The sequence below is a fragment of the Engraulis encrasicolus genome, chromosome 21 (assembly GCF_034702125.1).
Source record: "Engraulis encrasicolus isolate BLACKSEA-1 chromosome 21, IST_EnEncr_1.0, whole genome shotgun sequence".
In the NCBI taxonomy this organism is placed as follows: Eukaryota; Metazoa; Chordata; class Actinopteri; order Clupeiformes; family Engraulidae; genus Engraulis; species Engraulis encrasicolus.
In genome coordinates this window covers 8,516,305-8,521,816 of record NC_085877.1, presented here as the reverse complement: position 1 = coordinate 8,521,816, position 5,512 = coordinate 8,516,305, and the positions used below count along the sequence as shown (strand labels likewise).

Here is a 5,512-nt window from a genome sequence, read left to right as displayed (position 1 = left end):
ATTTTGAGAAATAAGGCTACATAATACACATGCAGGGGTCTATGTAATGAAAAAAATAATAAAACAAAATAGGAGCAGAGATAAGAATTTAAGATTGCTAAAGGGTCTAAGAGGCTATGCCTTTTCCCCACACACACATAGGCGTACACATTCTACATGAGGGGTGCTGTTCACAGGGCCAGTTTTTCAAAATTCCTCCCATTAAAAGGGCTGAACAACATATTACACATTTATGTCCATATTCACATTCATTACACATTAATTTCTATATGCAGCCCGATTGTCTCATCTGCCTTGTCAATGAAGGCCTGTCACCTAACCCATTACAACTGTAAAACAAAGCCTGGGGAGTGTTAGTAAACTCATCCCAACTGTCCCCAACTGTCAAGCACTTGGTTTTCTCTGTAGGATGTATTTACTCCAGGAGGAAAATGCAAAGGAAATCGTAATTCAAATCGCTTTTAACAAACACGGAAATCGTAATTAAAAAAAGTAAATATATATATATATATATATATATATATATATATATATATATATATATTAAACATTTTCGGAAACTATGGCGGCCAAATTTAAACTATGGCGGGCCGCCTTAGTTTCCTCAATGTATGGGAAACACTGTGCACATGCAATTGATGTATGATATCACAAAGATTGTGGGACAAAACATGTGTCATGTACGGCGAGACTCAGGCCTGACAGAAATACAACTCTCAAAGAAGCCTTGACGTTAACATGTCTGCTTGAGCTGATCAACAGTATTGATGTGGAAACACAAAACAAAGCATGGACATCATTGAAAAAAATGTATGTCAACATGCTTGATTCAGAAGCCTTGGAGAATCATGAACTTGCATTCAGTAGAAAGTGGCCGAAAGAGAGACACACCCTTGCTAGTCTGTACAATTCAGCTGGGACATCATTGATGTTGCTGGATACTTGTATGGCATCTGTTCCCTGGCCTGTCTCGGTGAAGGTTGCAATGTTTGTCCTTGTCACCTGTGCTGCTATGTAAATTGCTTTCATGTTATCATATTCATCAGTTGTCATTGCAGCATGAACCATGTCTTCTTCACATGCTTCTGGATAGTAGGGACTTTTGACTTCTTTAGGTCATTTAGAACAGACAGATTTCAGTTATGGCAAGACTGTGAGGATTCTCTTTTTCAGCCACTTTCTACTGAATGCAATCTTTGTGATATTGGACAGGAATTGAATGTGCATCATATGCTGAGATGCTGGTGGTCATTCTTGTTTTCAGGGTGGGATTCTGGGACTTTACAGCAGCCTTTAGAGTTTTACTGCCATTTGCAGTTTTGACCTGATAAAGCAGTTCACTATCGTCCTTTTGGTAGAAGAAGCATGGTTTCTTATCGAGTGGACTCGTACGAAATCTTGTGGATAGTGGAGAAGAATCAGATGCTGAGGTGCCTGGGTCAGTCATTTTTCAGTCATTTTTCGAGACTTGGTCTGACCAAGTCCATAACAATTAACATTTCCCAAACGGCATGGTTGATCTGCCTCCTTAGGTTTGCTACTGGTTGACTGTTGTCCGACCAAGTGAGTGGAGTTCCCGATTTTTTTGAGATCAGAAACAATATTTACATTTCTCTTGGCCTGCCTAGAAGCAGTGCAGAAGGTGCTGCATCACTGGGAGGTTGTGGCATGTCTAGTGCAGTTCTGCAGTCGTCTTTTGATTTTAACATAGCCCCCATCACTCAGACTGGCCCCCTCTTGAACTACTTCCAGTACATGTCCATCGGCGTCTAATCTTGGATTCTGGACCAGAACCACCTTTTAGCATCGTCAGACTGGCATAAAACACACAGCTTCCAGTTAATGAGCTCATAATGCTTGATAATGCCTCTTGTTCACCTCGATGCTCTTCACCCATGATTATAACCAGAACAAACAGCAAACAGAACCCTCACCGTTACACTCCACCACCATCACCAACACCAGTTAATGACAGTATGTGCATTAGCAATATTAATAACACCAATTTATTACTTGATTTGTAACTGTGTCTTGCAGTCAGATTCCAGGATCATCATACAGAAAATACATGCATGCTGAAGGAAGGCAAAAGGCAAAAATTTAACGCCTGTTGACATTCAATATATTCACTACATGGCACTGCTCCTGTTTACTGGATACAATGTAGCTGGTATGAGCTTTGCACAAGCAAGCCTGGATATATACAGCACAATGCTGGACACGTAAACTGTTTTGCACATTCTAGCTGGGATGTTTTGTATGGTGGGCTTGACGGACATGCATCTACTTGTAGATACTATACAGTAAGGGACTGTTCGTTATTTATTTCCGGGGTCACCGGAAGAAAATAGGGGAGGGTCACGTCATTTTTTTCATTGCTGAGGGGAGGGTCATCAATTTCTTTTAAGCTGGCTAGGGGAGGGTCATCCAAAAATGTTTGGCACATTTATTAGAAAAAAGCATTCCTACCTTGTATGTATGCTTTGATGTAACATAGCCTCAGAAACGCTTCTCCATTTAGCTAAAATTGATCACAGATTCATACCCCGTTGTGTTCTGTTGTGTCGAAGAGCTATCATAAGTTATCATAAGCTAAATCAAATTATAAATGTATGAAATGCCCCCGCGTTCGTGAAGTAGACTACTATAGTTTTCAAGAGGGCGCCTACAATAACATCCAGTAAGCTAGCAGCAGCGTTGGTCAATCAACGTTTGTCAAAAAAATAAAAAATAAGGTAGAATAGGGCTATTTACTACTTCTCCATAGGGGAGGGTCATGCATTTTTTTGACGGCGTCGCGGGGAGGGTCATCAAAGTTTTGAAGCTCGTTAGGGGAGGGTCATGCAAAATTTGACTATCAAAGGTGGACATCTTCCGGCGACCCCAAAAATAAATAACGAACAGTCCCTAAATCACCAGTTCAAATAAATTAGCATGGTAACAAACTGTCTGAGAACATTAAAACTGCCATCAGTAGATTCAGTGACCCTGAAAATGTAGGTTTAGCAGTTTGAATCAATGCTTTAGCTCATTCAGAAGCTGAGATATTGCAAAATTATGGTTTTTCGGAAGCCATTTTGAAAAATCCAAGATGGCCGCCATGCAGACATTTGTGCAAATGGAAACATGGTTTTTCTGATTGCTTATACAATATACTTTTCAAAAATGTATAGTTTTCCAAATCCCCATAAAAATCCAGCGAAAGGTTCAGATCCAAACGTAATGAACCTGACTAGTAGTGGGACTCGTCTGTTCTGGTTCACCTAGATCACCATGCCCTCGTAGCGGGCCTATTTGATGTAGCAGTGGATGTAAAGCAATGTAGTTGTGATAGATGGTAAAATGTCTATGTGATGATCGTCGTGTGGCGATGAATGTAAATGCAACCACCTGTGGTCCCACCTGAAGCACACACACAGCCCTGTAAAATCATTACCACCTCTCTCAAGATAGGGGGCGGAAGAAACCTTTCAACAAAAATCCGGAAAAAGAGTCTGGTCTCGTCATGAAAGACTGTGGAGCTGGGCGGTTCCATCCTGGCCGCCTCCAGCTAGTAGCACAGTGACTGAGTGCACTACACTACACTGCACTCCGAAAGAGAGAGACCCAAGAGCCGAAAGTAATACAAGTCAAACATGGCGGCTGCTGCCACCGACACACATCGATAGGAACATCGTCAACAAGAACTGGTGACAAAAAGTTTCCACGGATTATATTGTGGGACTATACACTTTTCGGCACCAAGCGTCGGCGAGGTTTTGTGTCCGTTTCCATTCTCCAGACGGAATATTGGAGAGGTGATCATAGCAGCAGCAACTTGCCTACATGTCAACATTCTCTTCTCTGAAGCACTAAGCAGCTGGTAAGTGTACGGAGGTTTTGCAAAAGCCGAAGTGATGTGTTGAGCAAAGATGTATGTAAAAGTTATGGTTTCCGGGTATTTCGTCCGAGTCAGGCTGTTTAGTGTATCCTCATTCGAACGTGCGCTAAGGGCTAGATGTGACGTGTGGTGTTAAACCAGGTCTGTTAAAAATCTGCTTTTTATATGTGCGTAACGCCAAAAATACCATTGTCAAACGTCACTTTTCTCGTGTGATTTCTGGTCTGTCGGACGTAAGGTTGCTTCAGTGTTGCAAAAACACACCCCGAAGAAGAAGCACGAAGAGAATTGCACGAAGTTGACCTAGTTTACTTCGACTCCGTGGATGCAACAGTTGGACACGGAACAAGTCCGACCGCCCCCTTGGTCGAGTAGCGCTGTAGAGTCAAGGCCTCGGGTGTTTTGTGAGCGCAATCGACGGCGACTTTACATACTGAGCAGGTGCGCAGTTCACTTCACTGCTAGTAGCCTACACACAACACAGGGTGTGTCAGGGTTTACGTTGTTGCCCTAGTTCACTTGCAGGCTTGCCAGATAGGCAAGTGCAGCGCCCTTTTACGCGCCACAAAGACACCGCTTCAGGCTGAGGTTACATCACAGATCTTGATCGTCCTGGACATTTTAGCTTGTAGTTCTCCTTACAAGATCAGTGTTCAAGAAAAAGTACATAAAAACAATAGTCATGTTGCCACGGACCTGTCAGCCCCCATCCCACCTGCCCATCCGGTGCCGTGTGCCATATGGCGCAGGGTAAGATGACACTCAATTCAGGCACACTCTGCTCGAACCTCGGGCTCTTTACAGTGCAATTCAATGTGTCAACAGAATGAACCCCCAAACAAAGTAGCTTACCAAGGTATTAGTTTGTATTGGAGTAGAGAGGTAACCCATTGCATCTCAGTCACGTAGCCTACACGGCTAGCTGGCTCTCCTAATTGAAGTCATCTTATTTTCCATTCTCCTCTCGCCTGGTCTGTTCTGACCGAGCTGCCTGTGTATCCGTGTCCTTTCTGCTCGCCTGGGCAGCAGAGGAGAGGAGAGGAGACAGCTTTATGGCAACTCTGAGTCACGCAGAATGTTGAGTGAAGTCCAGCTGACTGTGTGAGGTAGGCCTACTACCCTGTGCTATGCACGGCCTCAGTAGAATAGCCTAGTACACTTCACCATATGAGGTGAGGTGGGCCTACTAGCCTGTGCTGTCCACGGCCCAGTAGAGTAGCCTACAAACATGTGAGGGGGGTCTGTGCAGTGCAGTACATGGCTAGTAGAGGGCCTAGTAAAATACAATGCACGACCAGGTGGACTTCACTTTACCATGTGAAGTGGGCCTACTACTGACCTGTACTATGCACTCTACTTGGCACAGTATACATGGATACGATACACCATGTGAGGTGGTTCTACGTCCTCCCTCTGCAGTGCACTACAAGGCCAGTTTTCCACGTGTGCCTACCATGTGCAGTGCTGTGCATTGTAATGTTGCGCAGAGTCCAGTAAAATACAAGTGTTCTTGTGGCTGGTAGGGCAACACAGTGCTGCTGCAGGGCCTATAGTAAAGTTGTCCAGTCATCTCCTTGGAAGTCCCTGCTCTGTAATGTTTAAACTGTGTAGGTGGTCTGGTCTCTGCTCCTT

The 5,512-nt window shown here is 43.8% G+C and overlaps 1 protein-coding gene across 1 annotated transcript in view; it reads left to right on the top strand.

The window, feature by feature from the left end:
- The first annotated feature begins 3,597 nt into the window (after positions 1-3,597).
- dennd4c (DENN/MADD domain containing 4C) overlaps positions 3,598-5,512 on the top strand; it is an 89,161-nt gene continuing 87,246 nt past the window's right edge. Inside the window, exon 1 of the mRNA XM_063187488.1 lies at positions 3,598-3,862. The gene's annotated coding sequence lies outside the window, so the exon portion shown is untranslated. The remainder of the gene's footprint in view (positions 3,863-5,512) is intronic.